The 21,379-nt window shown below is 35.8% G+C and overlaps 1 pseudogene; it reads right to left on the bottom strand.

The window, feature by feature from the left end:
- Positions 1-3,235: 3,235 nt before the first annotated feature.
- On the bottom strand, positions 3,236-3,623 carry LOC137231169 (non-histone chromosomal protein HMG-14 pseudogene; annotated as a pseudogene).
- Positions 3,624-21,379: the final 17,756 nt, after the last annotated feature.

Here is a 21,379-nt window from a genome sequence, read left to right as displayed (position 1 = left end):
AGATTCATCAGTAATGAGTTAAATTGGGCTATTGGACTTGTGGAGGCACTTCTGTTCTTAGCCTAATGATTTGTTTATTTAACCATTTTTGTTAGAGAAAGCCCAGAAAAAAGGAGATTTGATTTTAAAAATTAATCTTGAGAATAAATGTGTAAATACAAATACAGTGTTTTGTGGCCAATTCAGTTCTCAATCAATACCACTTTGAAATGCTAACTGTAATGAAGACAATGGACACTAATTAAATAAGCAAGATACACATCATCATGAAAAGGCCAACTTAACTGACCCAGCTTATTAATTTTCTGATGGTTATACTTAGAACAATAGCAACAAAATAAGTCTTTTGCATCCATTGAACCTCTGCGCAGGCTTTCAGTACTAGATGTTATAAAATAGACAAATCTTCTAAACATGCCAGTCAATCGGAGGTATATTTACAAGATGATTAACTCTCAGGTCTTTATAAGGTCTTTGGAAGCCTACAGAAATTAGCTTTTCCCTATGTTTTCTTATAAGACATTGTTTAAAATAATCTCACCCACTAATAATTAATATTTCTTGACCCTTCTATGTCTAAAGTTAGATAGCCCAGGGTTCAAGTGCAAATTCTCCCACTTATTAGCTGTGTGATTCTGATATCTTTTATATCTCTGTAAGCTTGGCACAAATAAGTATTAATATCTATTAGCTTCTATTATTATATTATTATTATTACTATAACAGCCATCAGTGCTGGCTGTTCAATGGTGGTTTCATCACCCCTTGTTCTACTCTGATCCCTCATCTGACCATGCATGTGCATTCAATCTTACTTTAGTTTGTGCAGTTACTCAGTGCTTATGCTTGGGTCAGAATGTGCCTGGCCACTCTCCACTTCAACCTTGTCACTTGGTGGATGGAAGATTGCAGAGGGTAAAAAGGATCATAGTTATTTTGAGCCCATTATACAGCAGACATCTCACTAACCATGTAGCAAATGTTATCTTATCATCATTTAACTCTTATAGAACTGTTAGGTAGGTGTTATTACCTCCATTTTTAAAATGAAGAAATTGAAATTTTAAAATGGCAAGGTAACTTGCCCCAAGTCACAAAGGAACAATTGGTAGGATTCTAACTCAAGTCAAAGTCTCCACATCATGAAAACTTACTTTATTATGTCAGACTGCTTTCAGATGTCAGGAGCTCAGTCCATTAACTAACTCAGTGCCTAACATAACACTAAATGCTTAGTAAATAATATTTCTGATGGCTGTTATAGTAATAATAATGATATAATAATAGAAGCTAATAGATATTAATACTTATCTGTGCCAAGCTTACAGAGGTAAAAAAGATATCAGAATCACACAGCTAATAAATGGGAGAATTTGCACTTGAACCCTGGGCTATCTAACTCTGAAAAACATATCTTAAATTTCTATGTCATAGTACTCCCCTAAAGCCTTAGCAGTATAAATTAACATCCTCAGAATGAAGGCTGATGGGAAGGCCAACATGCTTTACAAATAAGCTTTGTTTTTCTAAGGTCCTTGAGGATCTGTATATTTCATAATTGGAACCGCATCTGCACTCCCCGTGACTGGTCTTCAGTGAGTGTAAAGGCTGCTAGTCCTGTTCGTATCCTGCCGTTGTTTGTTCATGATTACACATCCCATTTATGTTGATTTTTCAACACTCAGCATCCTGTGGGTGCTCTACTGGAACTACCAACTGATGTACAAATACAGAAATTTCTATTGGTTTTGTGATTTTCTTTATTCACAGACATATTTTGGTCACATTTTAGTCGCTTCCTCCTTAGCCTCTGCTTGCATAATTACTCCTCCTTATATATAGGACCTTGCAATTTTTATTTTCTGCTACATATCTTTATTTATTTATTTTTCTTTCATAATTGAGACTTTATTGGTTGTTTTGAGAATCAGTACTCAGACATTTCAATTTGTACACAATTCTTTTTTTTTTAAAGTTAATTAATTAAATAATTTATTTTTGGCTGCACTGGGTCTTCGTTGCTGTGCACGAGATTTCTCTAGTTGCAGCGAGCGAGGGTTACTCTTCGTTGCAGTGCCCGGGCTTCTCATTGCGGTGGCTTCTCTTTGTTGCAGAGCATGGTCTCTAGGCACGTGGGCTTCAGTAGTTGCGGCATGTGGCTCCATAGTTGTGGTGCACGAGCTTAGTTGATCTGCGGCATGTGGGATCTTCCTGGACCAGGGCTCGAACCCGTGTCCTCTGCATTGGCAGATGGATTCTTAACCATTGCGCCATCAGAGAAGTCCCTGTACACAATTCTTAATATATATACCAAAAATCTAAAAAATCATGTAGTTATGGTTCTTTTCTGAAAAGTTATTGCAGCGACTTTCCAGCTTAAAATTTGGAGGCAAATTTTCCTTAACAGGATAGCAAGTACCAATATCTTCAAATATTGATATGCTGTTCCGTCATAAGTCCCACTAACTCACAATTTAATATCATATACTGTATATACTCAAATTGTCAATCATTCACAGTACATTAACAAAGTTACTAGAACTGTACTACCACGACCAAAGATGTTACAGAACACACAAAATTCTGACCAGGAGAGCCAAGATCAAGGAGTGAGTGGTTTGCTTTAGGAAAAATTCTACCGAAAACAATATGGGAAGAGAAGTAATTTAAAGTTGGGGGTGGGAAGGAGGGATGAATTGGGAGATTGGGGTTGACATATATACACTACTGATACTATGCATAAAATAGATAGCTAATGAGAACCTACCGCAGAGCACAGGGAACTCTACCCAGTGCTTCGTGGTGACCTAAATTCGAAGGAAATCAAAAAAAGAGGGGATGCATGAATATGTACAGCTGATTCACCTTGCCACACAGTATAAACCAACACAACACTGTAAAGCAACCACACTCCAAAAAAATTAAAAAAAAAAAAAGTGTTCAAGACATTAAATGCACAACTGACTCCAAATGCCATTTAGTATGCTTTGTATTATAGGATGTAATAGCTACCCCCATCTGTGGAATGTTAAGCTGACACCGAAGACAATCAAAGCCTCCCATATTCAGTATCTCACTAATTTCTGGTTGTACCAAAAAATAAACACCCAGCAAATGATTTCACCTTAAAAAAAAAAAATTACCCTTAAAAAATTTTTAAGGGTAAAAAATTGGGGATGAGGGGGTAGTCCCTCCTTTTTAAAAATGTTTCTAGAGCTACTAAAAAACTGGCATTTACAAAATAGTTGATAAAAATATTCCTCTGGATTGTGCAAGAAGAGAGACAGGGACCACTGATAGGACCAGGTGTGTGATATTAATCAGACTTGGCTTCTTTCTTTCCGGCTTCATCAGAAGCTGGGCTCTCCTCGTTTTTAGTTTCTCCATTTTCTGCAGGTACATCTTCTTTAGTCTCTTGGTTAGCCTCTTCAGTCTGTTTTCCCTTTGCTCCCCTTTTCCCTTTTGTTTGCACTTTTGTCTGAAGATTTATTCTTTCCTGCCTCCTTTTTGGGCTTCGTTTCCACTTTTGCAGGAGCCGGTTTAGCTGACAACCTCGCCGATCTCCTGTTGGGCTCCTCCTCCGCCGCCCCCTCGGCAGAGCTGAGCTTCCTCTCGGGCACCATGGCGGCGGTGAAGCTGCCACTTCCCGCAGCCCTGCTGCATATCGCGGCTGCCGGGCGACTCGGCGGAAAATGCCGGCGGGGACAAGAGTTGCTGCGGCCAAGGTGGTGGCCCGGCCCACCCGATCTGACAAAACCCGCCGGCCCAGACCTTGCACTTTCCTTCTTCTCTCCGGTCATCTTTTATGTTAGTCAGATCATCGTGGTCACACACAAGCGGTCACTGGTGTTATGACCTTTAGCATCAGAAGAGTCATTCAGCGGCAGTAGAAGTAAAAGTTAAAAATCACTTGCCACTTTCAGTAAAGGAAGAAAAATGTAGCTTAAAAAGACGTTTATGAAGTAAGCTAAGCTTTTAAACATTTCTGTATGGTTCGGACTGGGATGGTGTAAATATACTGTACATCCATGGGCAATTATAAATTAAACCTGAGCTGTGAAATCTGACCTCTTTACCTACCTGATCATGAACAAACGTGAGAAAGAAAAACACTTAGATTTGAATTTCTTTTTTGATTCTTCTACATCTCACAGTTTGGCAGAATTGCTAATAAGGAGTGAAATGTCCAAAGAGGTTGCCTCAGAAAGGCAGAGAAGCAAAGAGGCTGTATGATCCACACTGAATAATTTTGTCTCAAGGAATCAGATGTGCGATGTGCTGCCTAATTATAGGAAATGGCAAATTGAGAAAAACACTGTAGTCATGAAAAATCCCCAGAAGATATCTGACAATGTCCCAGAAATCTGTTTCCATTCCAAATGCTGCCAAATTCTTAATGTGGGGGAAATGCGAAAAGGAAATCAAACTTTGACTCTCCTTGTGAGTCATGAAATCAAACCCAATGGACAAAAGGCTGTTCTTGCCTGGGTTATGACACCAGCTGTCTGAAGGGACTGTTCTAATTATCACTAGTCTTATTCGTTCCAAGGTTATTTTTTTTTTTTTTGCTTAAACGTGACCATATATGGACATGTCCCCTGAAAACTGCAGTTAATGCATTTTCTTTCCCTAGGTACACAGCTGATATTAAGAAAGTATGCTGTGTTCCCTCCTAGAATCGAAAGGATAAGAGGGCATTGAGAATAGTGATAGAAATTTTAAATAACCGAAGGGAGTGTTTTGGAGTCTGAGGCACAAATGTCCCTGATTAAGCACTGAATTAAGAGCATTCCCTGGACAATTACTACTTGAAGGAATGGGCAGAACATCTGCAGAATGGGGGTCACTGTAGCAGGCTAGCCCATGAGAGCTTCAATATCCAACGACTAAAAGCAATTCTGAGATTGAGGACCAACCGTGTTTGCACAATAGAATCTTCTAGGGAATTTTTTTTTAAAGTACTTATGCTTAAACTTCACCCCAGATCAATTATACCATAGTTTTTGAAGTGGTACCCATATATTTTAAAAACTATCTAATGTGCAGCCAAAGTCATGAACTATTGGATGAAAGTCTACAATAAAAAGATGCAATGATTTCTTAACTCTTTTTGAAATTCTGATGAAAGTCATAGATTATTCATTTTACCAGACCAAATTAACATAGGGAGATATATGGTTAGATAGATAAAACTAGGACTCATGAATACCATGAAAGATCACTCATAGATCTTGTAGGAGCCAATGAACCTCAGACTAATAACCACTGGTTAGAGTTCTAGCAAAGCTAGAGGCTCAGGTGGCATAATTTACCCATCAGCCAATGTGTTTATTGTTTATTTTCTTTGTTAAACACATTGGCCTGGAAACCCTTGGAGTAGGGTTCAAAAATTATATTTAATGGATCTTTAGAGAGTTCACAACCTACTGTGGGACATAGGACATGCACACAAATATTTCACTACAAGGGAGTAAAAAGCACCCAGATGGTTAGCACAGATTAGATCTGCTCCAGTAGTTTAAAAGAACAAGCAAGTCCTTCCATCTGGGAAAATGAGGGAGAATTCCATCAAGAAGGCAGAATGATCATCTCAGAAGGCAAATGTCAAATGCACTGGAATTATAGGATTCCCACACTGTAAAGACTCTTCCAGAAAGGCCTGCTGACTCAAGGTGGGAAAGAGGTCTGGCACAGTTAACACTTTATGCCTTTCAGACAAATCTAGTTTTGCATGATTATTTTTTATCATTTGCACATTTTTCCTCACGCTACCCCATCCCCAAATAAACAAAAATGCTTGATCATATCTCTAAGCATTTTTGAAATACAGTGATAACTAGTATTGATGGACAGTTTTTATTTTTTGATCCTGAATCTATACCTCTTCAAGCAGAGCATGAATTTGAGAGCTCACCCATAGTATGGCACATCTGTAGCAGATAGAACTACTGCTCCCATCTCTTCTAGTCTAACACTGTAGGTATGAAGTCTTCATAGTACTTCTAAATGTGGTTAATGTTTTTCACAAGTGTCCCTTAAAAAATGAAATAGTACTATCATTTTGTGCGTTTAAATGCATTTGCATTTCATTCAAGGGAAATGAGTTTTCTGTTTTAATTTCATCTCAATTCCACTTAAAGCCTAGCTCATTTTGTCATTGAACATTTTTTTAAGTGTTAGTTGTGCTAAATCACTCAATGGGAATTTGAAATTTGGGTAATATTTTTCAAGCTATGAATAAACTTGCATCTGCTGCTGATTCTCAAATCTATAGATTCCTTTCTCCGCCCCTAAGTTAATATTATTAATTAATTTATTTATTTTTGCTGTGTTGGGTCTTTGTTTCTGTGCGAGGGCTTTCTCTAGTTGTGGCAAGCGGGGGCCACTCTTCATTGCAGTGCGTGGGCCTCTCACTATCGCGGACTCTCTTGTTGCGGAGCACAGGCTCCAGACGCGCAGGCTCAGTAGTTGTGGTTCACGGGCCCAGTTGCTCCGTGGCATGTGGGATCCTCCCAGACCAGGGATCGAACCTGTGTCCCCTGCATTAGCAGGCAGATTCTCAACCACTGCGCCAGCAGGGAAGCCCCAATATGAATGCTTTGTATTTCTCAAGGCAAATTTTCATACATTATTTCACATGATTTTTGTAATAACTCTACAAGGCAAATAAATCAAGTCCTGTTATCTGTATTTTACAAACAGAATACTGATAGTCAGACTTACCTGATTTAGATGTAGGTTTGCCACTGAATTAGAGTTAGAACCAGATCTTCTGTGTACTAGTCCAGTGCATTTTAAATGTATTATTCTCGCTTTCCTTGTGTCCATTTTGTTAAGGAAAATAAGCAAATTTATCATTTCTCGACACTGAAAAAATATCTTATAATTTGGTTGCCATATATATTAGGAGATTCAAGCTGAATTCTACTAGTTCTAATGCCTATCATGTGACAAGCACTGGGGCATGTGTTTACCAATATTATTTCTAATCTTCATCTTAATCTTCACCTTCATTTTACAGAAGAAAAAATGAAGCTTGCAGACACTAAGTGACTTGTTAAAGTCACATACCTGCTAAATTTCTGCCCTTCTTCGTTCTCCCTCAGGCTATGGCTGACTTGGCAAATCCATCTAGACTAGCCTTTACTCTAGAACCCATGGCCAGATGTCTTACCAGATTCCCCCAAATATCCTATAACAACATTATTATTGTTGTCATTGTCAAGACAAATACTTATTTACTGTTTATATCTAGAAAACACTTCCTTAGACATTAAAAACAGAAATATGAGTGCAGTGTTTGTCTTCTAGAAGTTAAGCATCCAATAAAGGGATATAGTGCATACATAACAGCACAAAAATCAAACAATAGAACAACAGAGGGTCGCATTCCCCAGGTACAAGATAAAAGTTTCAAACTTTAGCCTGTAAATACCATCAAAATAGAAAGGGGATCAATGTAGACTGAGATAATAGAATATCTCAGAAAGGAGATAATATTTAACAAAAGATGGAATTCAGATAAAAGGAGAGAAATGAGAGGGAATTATATGTAGGAGCAATTCTAAAAATATTAAGGAAGTCAAGAAATATAGTATGTTCAGTGGATTCTAAGATGATTCCTTTGGTTGATTTATCTGTTAGATTGGATACGGCTGCAAGTAACTGAAACCTCAATTTACAGTGGCTTAAGCAAACAAGGGTTTGTTTTTCTTATATAACAAGATGTATAACCATTAGAAGGTGGTTGCTGGAACTGTTTCAGCGGCTCAATGATGCTGTCATTTAGCATGTTAGCTTTCATTGTTTATGTCTGCAGCATCATGGTCATGTGAAAGCTGCTGCCATTTGGCATATCTGTTCTGATTTGAGGAAGGAAAAGTGTGGTGAGAGAGAACACATTAGCAGCATCTGCTCTTTTCCTCTGGGAGAGGCTGTGACATAGAGAACCAGATTGCTGTGCTTGATTTGGATCATAGAAGCACATTACTGTCCCAACTAAAGCCAGGGTTTCAATAGTAAGGAAAAAGGGGAAATTAACATTGAGTGGCTAAATAAGAGTGTCTGTAGCACTTGATTATCAATAATAGAAATGTACTCAGTTCCTTCAGTTAGTGGCATTTTTTTGCACAAAATCGTGAAGCAGTAGAAAGCCCAGGTAACAGTCTCAACAGAGCAGAGTTAGAGTTCCTAAGGAACTGGGGTGTTATTAGGGGTACCACAGCATCCTTTTCACATAGCAGCAGCTCTAGTGGTTGGGTCATCCTTTAGTTCCTCCAGTAATAGGTGACGATAGCTTCCTATTTATGAATTCCATCCATTTTCTCATCTCTATCTCTTCTCCTATTACTTCTGCTGTTTTTTCTCTATTACCGTGTAAGTTTCTGTATTGAGCTCCAATCTGACTAGAGTTGCCAGATGAAGTACAGGACACTCGGTGATTTGAATTTCTGATAAACAGCAACTATATTTTTGTATAAATATGACCCATGCAAATTTGTGATGTACTCACACTAAACAATACTGTGTTATCTGTCTGAAATTCAAATTTAATTGGGAGTCCTGTATTTTCTTTTGCTAAATCCAATAGTCCTAAAGCAGATCTATTTGGCTAATCACCAGTTAAGACTGTCTCTGGTGGAATACTTCTAATATCATTCCACCTGATAGACCTCTGGCTAGCACATAGATAGCAGCCTCTGGCTTAGAAATCTATCCTTAGCACAGTCATCTTAGATCACTATGGTAGGCTTATGTGGGCAATGCATGGAAACATATACTTAAGGAATTTCTTGATTCTTCAGCTCATCAAGCCAGTCTGTGGGAACAGAATTCCCAGAGTACTGAGTCTTGTTCAACAAAAAAACATATTTCTACCCTATGCTGTTTCTTTTAGATAGAAGATATGCAGGTTCAGGTACACTGGTTTCCCTCCATCTCTTTCACCTTTGTTTGTATCAGTCAAAGATTCCATAGCATCTTTTTTTCTAGGCACAAAATCAGCTTATATTCCAGCAGGCATTTGTTGACCTCTACAATGGGTAGGGTGTGCATAGAATAAAATGTTTTCTTTTGCATTATGCACATAATTCCCTCTAATTTCTCTCCATTTATCTGAATTCTGTCTTTTGTTAAGTATTTTCTCTTTTCTGAGAGAGCCAACAATATCTTCTCTGTGCCAAGAATACATGGTAGATGCTGGATTGGACAAGTAGGAGAATAAGACATAATCACTAAGCTCAAGGAACCCTAAAATCTACCCTAACTGATTTCAGTTTTATAATCTAATTACACAATCTTATTGTCTAATCTTGTCATTCTCTCTCCTGTTTCTTTTTTTCGCTTTGATCTAGAAGTATAGATTTATAAACCATTGATTCTTAGGTTTCAAAAATATCTAATGTAAGAAGGAAGCATCTTTAGAAATCCCATTTCTGACTGGCCTTCCAGACTAGATCAGTGTTTTACTCATGTTCTTTTTGGTGTTCATTTCTCTGCATCATCTCTCTTTTTGCTCCAGGACTGCTGATACCGATAATACTTCTACACCAAAAGCAAAAAACCTTAGCTCCCACAGAATTATAATCATAGAATCAAAGAATAACAGTGGGTGGTACAATGAGTTCAACTCATCCTATTCTCTGCCCAGTACAGAAGTTCCCTTTCAGTCTCTCAGACAGGATTGTTAAACCTCTGTGTCAACACCATATCATGTAGCCTATTAGGTTTGGAAATATTATCAAATTACAATAAATCATTTCTTATGGTGGGCTGACATTTTCCTTTTTCTAACAGTTATCCTTTCATCCTCAGAATGTGTGCAATCTTTCTGTCCTATATAAGCCCTTCTTACATTAAAGATGCTCATCAAGCTCCTTGATCAGGACTCCTCCATTTCCTCCCTTTCTTTGACTTTTCCTTATGTCAAAATGTCCAGATTCTTCCCCATCCTTGTCACCTTTCTTCAAAATGACCTTCAGGGGCTTCCCTGGTGGCGCAGTGGTTGAGAGTCTGCCTGCTGATGCGAGGGACACGGGTTCGTGCCCTGGTGCGGGAGGATCCCACATGCCGCGGAGCGGCTGGGCCCGTGAGCTATGGCCGCTGGGCCTGCGCGTCCGGAGCCTGTGCTCCGCGACGGGAGAGGCCACAACAGTGAGGCCCGCGTACCGCAAAAAAAAAAAAAAAAAACGACCTTCAATATTATTTATTGAGCCCCCAAATGTAGAATACAAGAAAGTGTATCACTACATACTCTGCCGCAGGAGTGTCACCTTGTAATTGTAACTCTTACAATTGGTTATAATGAGGAAAGTAATTTTTGAGCTCCAAAAATTTTGAGTCTAATTTTTCCAAAAATTTCCAAAATTTTTAAATTTTGAGTCTAAATTTTGAGTCTAATTTTTCCTATGTGTTAGCATGATATAGAGGAGAGAAAATGGCTTCTAGAACTAGTCTGATCTGCAGTAGTATTTGAACTCTTTTCTTGAGACCTTGTACACGTTTCTTTACCACTTATAACTTCAGTTTCCTCTTCTATAAAATGGAAGTAATAAAACCTATCTCCTATGAAAATAAAGAAAAGTATGCTAAGTGCCTTGAAAAACACTAAGTTGGGGCTTTGTAAATCATTCTTGCTTCCTCTACTTGGGAACCGCAGAATAAAATGGCATACCCATAGAACATCACGGGAAAAAAAAAACCTTGCTTTTCCTATATTTTTGATTTTGATGGGAAAGTTCATGGTTAAGGATTTTCTGCTCATTCTGCTGATTTCAGAGCCTTAAAAGGCAGGTTTGTGGGTCTAGTAGTCCCCTATGATTGTTGTCCCCACTTCTTATTCATGACCATTAATGCAATGTGCCCTATTTGGCCTGAGATACAGCTATTTTCCAGTCCTGCAGAAAATCACAGAAGGAATTATTTTCCGTAGCTCATTTCTTTACTTCCCCCCACATGATTTGTTTCAGCAGGCATTAGACACAAGGAAGCAGGATGATTGTCATTTCCCCTCTCACTTGAGGAAGCAGTATATGTTGCTGCCATGAGAATTGGTCACTACAGGTAATAGAGGCAGCATACCAGTAACTAAATAGTAATGGGATGACAGCCTCAGCTTTTTAAATGACTGTGAGAGCCACCCTGGTTATTTTCTTAAAGGAGGTGAGATGTAAATATTCTAGCACATGTTTTGCATATCTGTGCTGAATCCAATCCATTTTAAAATTCAAACCATTTCTTTTTCTTTTTATTTTTTTTAATTGGGACTGAGGGCAAAAACTCAGGACCTGGTGAGGAAGGGTTTTTTAAATTAATTAATTATTTTTGGCTGCATTGGGTCTTCATTGCTGCGTGTGGGCTTTCTCTAGTTGTGGCGAGTGGGGGCTTCTCATTGCATTGGCTTCTCTTGTTGTGGAGCACAGGCTCTAGGCTCATGGGCTTCAGTATTTGTGGTCAAGCCATTTCTTATTGTATATTTTAGTGAATCAAAGTCTCATTTTTTTTCCGCAGAGATAACATATCTTTAAACAATTGTGCATTATGTAAAAGGAAACCCTATTATCCTATGCATGTCATCGTGGAGCATGGTGAAAATTATCCCAGAGCCTGTGTTAAAGAAACAGTATCTGAAATGTGCCTAAATTCCCTAGTGATGAAATTTGCGGGCTATATTTTGATAATATCAGTGAAATTTATTTGATCTCCACAATCTCTTCCTCTGGGGAACAATGTAGAACTCCCTTTTCCAATTCAGAACAGATCTTGCTTTCTTGCTATGCCAGAATGGAAAGAGTTTGAGGGCTGTGGTGGCCACATGGTGGCTCTGGGATTTGTGCCAAAGCTGTGCCTGGCATGGGACTATGACAAAACCCTGTTCATTTGGGATTCAGAACACAGGAGCAAGAAGATACATTTACCCTCAGGCTGTTCCTATGTGACACTAAAACAGCTAGTCAATCCAGTAAAAAATATAGCCCTGATGCTTACTTGGCAACAGGTTGTCCAAGCCCCTGTCGCATTAGAGCTGGACTTGGAAGACACTCAAAACTTGTGTATGAACTATTGGGCACAGGGGACTATTTTCTGGCTGAATATATTGTCCTAATGACTTGAATGCCTTGGTAATGAGCAGTTTAAAAGTGTGTGCAGACTGCTAAACACTGCATGCATGTTTTCTCTTGCCTGTTTTATCTTCTATGTGTAAGGCAGCATGGATTATGGACAGAATTATGTCTGAATCCTGACTCTAGTTTTGTCACTAAAAGGCTATAGGCAGCTTGCTTAATCTGTCTGAACATCATTTTCTCAATCTGTAACATGGACATAATGATATCTTTACGACACCTTTCTCTTAGGTTTTGAGGATAATATATATCATATATAAAAGATGTATATATGATGATAGATAATAAAGAATAATGTTTATATATACAATAATAATATATAGGATAAAATATGTTTAGGAATATATATAACATGCATATATATGTATATATGTGTGTGTATGTGTGTATATATATATATATATATATATATGCAAAACGCATAACAATATGCTTAGCACACATTTAAGGTACTCAAATTTTATTTCCCTTCCAAATTCCCTTCTCATATATCCATAAATGAACTATAGTGGACTCATGTCATATGTGCAGTTTATTTAACTGCAGTTTATTTAACTGCAGCTATAAGCACTCAGAAAAAGGAGAGGGGGAGAGAGAGACAGACAGACAGACAGACCGTCATTTGCCAGTTTTCATTTTACTTCTTTTAATGCAAGGCACGAACATGCACCACTAGAAATACTTGATTTCACATCTTCTCTAGCAACAAGGGAACGGCCGTGTTCTGTTTAATACGATCTCTGAAAAAGTCCTTGGAGAGGGCATCTACATAGCCTCTCTGGAAAAGGTATTTTTTCCTCTTAACCTTTTTGCCCTTCTTCCTTTTCTGCCTAAGTGTGAACATGAGGCCTGAGCCCACATCATCTTGAGCGCACGTGGCTCTAAGAATAAGGACAAAGGTCAATGTGCTAAGGACAGTGAAGAATTAAAAACCAGGTCTCTGGTTGTGTGGCTGAGCCCCACAAAACCAGCTCTAGACTTCCTATGGAGCTCTTCTTATCACATGGAGAAAGTCAGTTTCCATTTGCTTATGCCACTGGAGTATCTTTGTCTTGTGTTGTTCTAAGTTGAGGCAAACACAATCCTAACAGAAACATGTAGATGATTTCACCTGCCAATCCTTTCAGTGATCATTTGCTCTGCATGATAGGAGATAGAAGAGAGGCAGATCTGACTCTGCCTTTCGTAGTATATGCATCTCACTGGTCTGCTGTGAGTCTAGTTTATAGGTTTCATATTTTTCATATAGCTTGACCCCCAACACAAGTCATGGTTTCCTGGGATGCTCATCTGAGAGCAGAATCTATTCGGATACTGGAGGAAAACCTGCTGTGTTGGACTTGCTGAGCGGTGCAAGTTGCCTTCCCAAGGGAATTTTCATGGATAGTTTTCTCCATAGGGAATTCTGGAATCATGCCCTGAGCCTAAATCTAACTCTTGGGTAAGAGGTGGAAACAGTGCATTGAACTGGGGAGCTGAGTTGGCAGTGACTGAAAGCAGAGAACAAAGCTGAGGTGTGTGTGTATTTGTATGCTTATCTGAATCCGTCCAACCCTAGATGTGTGTAATTCCAAAATACTACAGTAAAGTGAATTTTTCTTACAAGAAAAAAAGGAAAAAGTGGAAGATATATTCTAAATTGCTTTTAAAACCCAGTTTATGTTCTTTTATGTATTAACATAAAAAGTAAACATTTTCAGGAAGTGGCACGTATGATTATATAATGATATATCCTGAAATAAACAAAAACTGTTACCAAAAATGCCCAGTGGTATTGCAGAAAGCATTAGTATATAATCTTCAGTTCGCTGTACAGTAGAAACTAACACAACATTGTAAAACAGCTATACCCCAATAAAAAAAAGAAACTTCAACAGTGTTGTTCTCTACTTTCTGCATTACAAGAATCCCTGATTAGTTCAATATATATGGAATCCTCATATTCAAAGTGTTTGAAAATTTTCACTCTTCTAAACCTAAAATTTCTTTAAATTCTTTAAAAAATATTTTATTGAAAATGATGTCCCCATTAGTTGCTTCTTCTAGAGCAATGTTTTTCAGATGGCAAGTTGTACCACATTAAACATGAAATATTCAGGTGGTTGTGATTCTCACTTAAGAATTAAATAGAATGTAAAATCACGTGTAATAAGGGTCTATTTTGTGATGTTTGTTTTGGTTTTATATATGCATGTATGTATTTAATGGGTCACAGTGTTAAGTATACTCTTAATTGTAGATTTCCCTCAAAGTTTGAAAGCCACACTGTTCCAGAGGGTCAGTATGCACCCAGGTATGAAGGGCCCTCTAGAGGTGGTGCCCAACTTGAGTAAGATAGTAATTTGGTGCTGTCCAAACACAGAGGATATTTGAGGAGGCAAGAAGCATCACGGATACTATAAGAGCATCTAGTGGCTGATCCTACCCAGAGCAGGTGGGATTGCCACATTCTGGGAGTTACTACGGACATGAACAGCTATATCTAGAATATCAGACCTAAAGCCTCCTTACTCTTTGGCCTCATACCTTTCAGACATCTCAGAATAAGTTGTTAGTTAGGGAGAGAGAGAGAGAGGTCAGGCTCTGTATCTGTTTATTATCTGGGAAACATTTGTTATTTTCTATCCAATTACGTATCACAAATAGGGAACCACTAATTGCCCAGGGGATTTGATTCATTTGGATCCTCAACACTCAATACTTTTAATACTACATTGTAGTTTATCCAAAAATCTAAGTTAAATTTATAAAATCATTAAAAAGGTAAAATAAAATAATTGAAGTAAACTTAAAAACTCCAACTCTATTAGATAATGAAACGAACTCCTAACATCAAGGTCTGGTATCTAAGCTTCTTGGCTTAGTCCAAAATTGTACTTCTGTGATTTTTTAAACTTAAGTTATATCACGAAATCATAAAATTATTGACTATAATGCTAACTCATAATTAAGTGGATGGAAAAGGTAAGCCATTTAAAGTGACTAAATGGTGACTCAATCCTCAAATTTCCAACAGAAAATAATCCGGGACACTGTTGTCACATAAGGGGTACTCAGTAAATATTGATTAATAATAGTACATTATCATATGGAATATAAAACTGTTTTCCACCCAAAACATCCAAAACATATTATTGTCTCTAATGCTAAGTTAGCGTTAGAGGCAATGATATTATCATGACATGGGATAGCTTATTTTTTAAAAAAACATAGAATATATTTTTGACTAAACCATGAAGTCTAGATACCAAGACGATGTTAGGATTCTATTTTGTTATCTAATATCTATTTTGTTATCTAATATTCTTGTTCCACTTTACCTCCAATAATTTATTTTACCTTTTTATGATTTTATAAATTTAGTCTGGATCTGTTAAATCGTTTTGGATAATTATGCTATGAGGTAGTATTAAATGTATTAGGATTAGGATGTCTTTTTTTTTTTTTTCCTGAGCACTGCTTCATTCTTCCTCAGTGACTTTGAGACAGATACTTTTCTGGGTTCTGTTACCTCCTCTGTAAAATAATGGTAGTGGGATTCTTTATATCTAAGGTTTTCACTTTCTGGCTCAAAAAACTCACTAATTTAAGAGAAAAACTTCATTTTATCATATTAATGATTAATTGAGACAGAGCAGGGATTTCATAGCCAACTGCAGATCATAAATGCTTTTTTAATCAAGGTGAACTATCGAAATTTTACACATGTGATTTAATGTTTTGATAAAAGTATACACGAATATAACCAACACCTCCATACTCAAGATATAGAGTATTCTCATAATTCTCAGAAATTTTCCTCCTTGTCACTTCCAGGCAACTCCCACAACCCATGGGCAACTACACTTCTGATTGCTACCACCATTAATTAGTTTAGCATAACCTTGAACTTTATATAGATAGAATCATTAAGAATATAATATTTTGTATGTGAATTCTTTCACATTAAATGGTTTTTTTAGATTGGCCTATGTTATTGTATGTATCAGCAATTCATGTTTTTATTGCTGAGTACTATTCCATTATAACAATGTATACTAAAATTGTTAATATGTTACCCTGTGCATGGGCATTAGGTTATATCCTCTTGTAGTCTACTATGAATAGACTATTATGAATAGACTGCTGCTATAATGTTATTTATACAAATAATTTTGAGGACATATATTTTCATTTCTCTTAGGTAGCTATCTAAGAGTGAAATTGCAGGGCCACTAGGGAGGAGAAACTTCAACATTATAAAAAACTGCCAAACAGTTTTCCAAAGTAATTTTGATGTTTTACACATCTTTGAAAGATATATGAGTTTCAGTTGAGTCATATACTTGCCAAATATGTGTTGTTGTTATTTTTAATTTTAGCCATCACAGTGTGAATAGTGATGTCTCATTGTGATCATAATTTGAATTTCCCTGATAATAGTGATGCTGTACATCTTTTCATTCCTTATTTGTCATGGATATATCTTCTTTACTGACCTATCTCTTCAAACCGTTTGCCCATTTTTATTCAGTTTTTATCTTTTGTTATTAATAGCTAGAAGTTCTTTTATACATTCTGGATACAAATTCATACGCATATATTTTCCCTTTGAACTTGGTGCCTGCTTTGTATTTTTGAATGGTGTTCCTTAAAAGCAGAAGTTTTAAAATTTTTAAATTTTAACAATGTTTTCTTTTATTTTTCGTTGACATATAAACACTACCAAATGTAAGGTAGATGGCTGGTGGGAAGCAGCCACATAGCACAGGGAGCTCAGCTTGGTGCTTTGTGACCACCTAGAGGGGTGGGATAGGGAGAGTGGGAAGGAGACGCCAGAGGGTGGGGATATGGAGATATATGTATACATACAGCTGATTCACTTTGTTATACAGCAGAAATTAACACAACAATATAAAGCAATTATACTCCATAAAGATGTTAAAAAATAAAAAGAAAAAAATAAAAGAAAGCATTAAAAGTTTAAAAAAGTTTTCTTTTATTATTATTGTTTTTCGTGTTTTCTCTAAGAAATCTTTGTCTCTAAGCTTTCTTCTATAGTTTTAGCTTTTATTTTTAGGTATTAATTTTTGTTTATCATGAAAAATTAATTGAAAATATTTACTTTCCGATTGAAATTCTTGGTTCATTTGTTGAAAATCAATTGACCATATACTTGTAGATGTATTCTAGAATCTCTATTCTGTTCCATTGATCTATTTTCTATCCTTATGAAAATATGGCATAAGGACATGCCAGTATTAACCATAGTAATTTTATAGTTATATTTATGATTATGTTTACGTTGTTTTGAAAGTAGTTATTGTAAATCCCCCTACTCTGTTTTTTTCAAGATTATTTTGACTCTTCTATATCCTTCATTTTTCCATATCAGTTTTAGAATTAGCTTATAATTTCTGCAAAAAAAAACACTGCAGAAAAAAAAATCCCAATTTTTATTGTAATTGTATCAACTCTACAGGTCACTAAAAGGAGAATTGATATCATTGACATTATTGTGTCTTCCAACAATGAATATGATATATCTTAACTGGTTGGAAATTTAAATTTTCTCAACAATGCTTTGTCATTTTCAGTGTAGAGATATTGCATATCTTTTGTTAAATTGATTATTAAGTATTTTAAGTTTGATAAAATTGTGACAAACTGCTTTTTCCTTAAATTTCATTTTCTAAATGTTATCTCTGTATTATAAATACAGTCAATTTTAGTATATTAATCTTGTATCTTGTGACCTTACTTATTATTTCTAGTAGTTTTTTCTGGGTAATCTACATGAGCAATCCTGTGGCCCACAAATAAAGATGGTTTTGCTTCTACCTTTTACAATGTATTCCATTCTTTTCCTTGTATTATTGCACAGGCTAGGATTCTCATTACAATGTTGAATAGAAATAGTAATTGATCTTGATCTTGATCTTAGGAGAAAAGTGTTTATGTTTCATCATTAAGCATGAGGGTAGCTGTGGGCTTTTCATAGATGTCCTTTATCACATTGAAGAAATTTCCTTCTCATCCTAGTTTGTTTGAGCATTTCTGAGCATTTTATCATGCAAGGGTGACAAATTTTGTCAAATGCTGCTTCTGCGTCCATTGATAATCATTGATTTTTATGCTTTATTCTAGTAATGGGTTCAATTACATTGATTACTTTATAAATGTTAAACTAACTTGCATTACAGAGATAAAACGCCCTTTAGGCATGGCTTTTCATCCTTTAATACATTGCTACACTTGATTTTTTATATTTTGTTAACATTTTTTGCAATTATGTTAATGGAGGCCATTGATCTGTAATTATTTTTACCTATAATATCTTCTTCAGGTTTTGATAATAGGGTTATGCTGACGTTATAAAATATGTTGGGCTGTGTTCCCTCTTCAGCTTGGGATCCATAACCCAACTTCCTGTCAGGAACTATCTGTAGGCAGAAATCTAGGGCAAATAAGGGGATCACCTCACACGTTCCTTCTCTCAAATATCATGTTCTTATACTGCTTATTGTTCAATGATTGAAGGCATACATATCTATCTATCTAGATATTTCCAGTTTTATCATGGTTTATGGCAGGGGTAAGTCCAGTGCTAGTTACTCTATCATGTCTAAAAGCAGAATACATGTTGTGGATTCTTGTTAAAAAAACAAGATTTTTAAATTTCTAGGTATAGTTAGTTTTATTTGTAACTCTGAATTAGTGAAACCACATTTTTTACAGTTTAATAAAGAAAGTTCAGAAATATTGCTGTGACAGAAGGATCTGTACATAGAAGAAACTGCAGTGTAAATAATAGATACTAGAAAATAATGAATGCTAGGAAAAAGAGTGAGATAGGAATAGAATTTCTGATTGGAGTTGGTCATTTAACTCAATAAATACTTACTGAGTAAGTATTATATAGAAAACATTATACCATTCTCTTTGGTTTGGTTTATAGGAAGAAGTGCTATGGAGAGACAAAGGAATTAGGGAGTTGTGAAAAGAGAATGACTTGCATATATGTTAGTATCCTATATGTTTATATTTATCAAGTGCCTGGAGATTAATTCATTGGTTTGTCTATTAATTTAGTAAATACTTTTTGAACATTGACTTTGTGTCATGCACTCTGCTAGATGTTGGAGACACAGTAGTAGATGTTATTGAACAGGACTTTACACATGTACTGAATAATGCAAAAACCTGTAGCAACTAGAAAACATTGAATGTTTCCCACCTCATTCACATTTGATGTAGTTATTATTTCTTTTATTTTTTATTGTGAAATGGCTTCCATACCAGAAAACCTATTACACAGACTTTCTGTTCAAGTTTTGTAACTAAGGGTTGAGAAAAAGAGAGTTTAGGCTGAAATTATTTATACATTCATCATATATTTCATGTGACTTTGAATCCTGACAAACATATATAAAATAAGTAGATGAGACTTCTAGATAGCATGTAGTAGATTAGAACAGAACAAAACTCTAATTATAAAACTAGAAAAATTCAGTTGATTTGCAAAGTCATATTTTTAAAGATACCTAAGAACTGTGGAAGCAATGAGGAGTACAAAAAACTAAAATTACAGAATGGTGAGAACTGTTCTAAGTCTTTTAGGGTTGAGGAAACAATGGTTCTTCAAGGTCCTCAATAAAAGTCCAGGATGGCCATGCACAAAGAACAGGGATGAATCATAAGTATACAGAGTTTTACTGAAATCTCAGTCTACTCTTAGGTCAATTCTTGATTGCATTGAGGTTATTGAACTCTACTGAAGGAAAAAGCAAATTATCTCTACTAGAAGATAACATCATATATGGCAACTATGGTTCTTTAATTAATAATGACTTACACTACAATAAAAGATTAGCAAACATACAAGAGCCAAAAATATCTGGTTGATAATCAAGGTAAAACTGTACATCAAAAGCAAAGATACATATAGGTCAGATGTGATAAATATGGTCAAGAAAATAGTGGAAAAGGGAAAGACAACAGATGAATAACTAGATACTTAAACTGAGAATAGGAATTTTGAAAAAAGAATTAAATAGACATTAAGTAATTAAAAGTTTACAATATATTAAATCAAAACTCCTTAAGTCAAAAACCAGACTGGACATGGTTGAAGGCGTGGTTAATGAATTCAAACACAGACATAGAAAAAACCACATCATAGCACAGAGGGAACTAGAATGGGAGAAATCGAAGAGAGCTTGAGAAACATGTGGGATATAGTCAAAAAGTCTAAGATGTGTGTAATTAGAGCCCCAGAAGGACAGAGAAGAGAAAATGGGGAGAAAGGTATATTTGAAGAGACAATGGACAACATTTTCTGTAAGCAATAAAAAATATTAGAGCTGACTTATCAACAAAAATGATGGAAGCCAAAGACAATAAAAAGACAGTTAAAGTAAGTGAAAAAGAACTGCTTACCTAGAATTTATAAATAGCAAAAAATCCTTTTAAAATAAAGGGAAAGTAAAAGCATTTTTAGGGTAAAAAGCTGAAATTTTATCACCAGTATATCTATTATTCAGACTGAACAAAAAATGATTCAAGGTGGAACTACAAAATTACTGAAAAAAATAAAGATTACTAGAATAATTAAACCTGTGAGTTGATATAAAAGAATGCTAACTATTTACAAGAAAAAAATAATGCCTTCTGGGTTTATAACATATGTAGAAATTATGATAACAATATCACAAACTCTGAAAGCAAAGAAAGGGAGTTAATTTTTCTTTAACTGTTTGAGCAATGGTAAAAGTAATAAGAAGGTAGACTGCAGTAAATCAGTGATGTATTCTGTAATTTCTAGAATAACCATTAAAATAATTATACAGGAATATAAAACTAAGGTTTGATAGAGGAGAAATAATGAATAAGACATACTTGATTGATCCAAAAGAAAAGGCAAGAACACAGGAAAACATGGAAAATTTTAAGAAAATTTTTCTAAAAATTTGGTACACTTAAATCCAAATGTCAGTATTTACACTGAAGTTTAATTACACATATCAGTTGGTTGTCTATTGAAAAAAATGTATAACATCTACAATTAAAGACAAAGTGAGAAATATGTTTATAAATATTATATATAGTAATAAGGATTGAGCTTAACCTCTAAACATAAACAACTAGAAAACAATTATTTTCAGACATTAATCAGGCAATGCAGAACTGTGAATGAGAGAAAGGAAATACATAAAATTAATCTTTTGATTACCTTGGATTTCTGCATTGAGGAAGTTTCTGGACTATGGCACAGGGAG

The sequence above is a fragment of the Pseudorca crassidens genome, chromosome 9 (assembly GCF_039906515.1).
Source record: "Pseudorca crassidens isolate mPseCra1 chromosome 9, mPseCra1.hap1, whole genome shotgun sequence".
NCBI classification, from domain to species: Eukaryota; Metazoa; Chordata; class Mammalia; order Artiodactyla; family Delphinidae; genus Pseudorca; species Pseudorca crassidens.
This window is presented reverse-complemented; position numbering and strand designations above follow the sequence as displayed.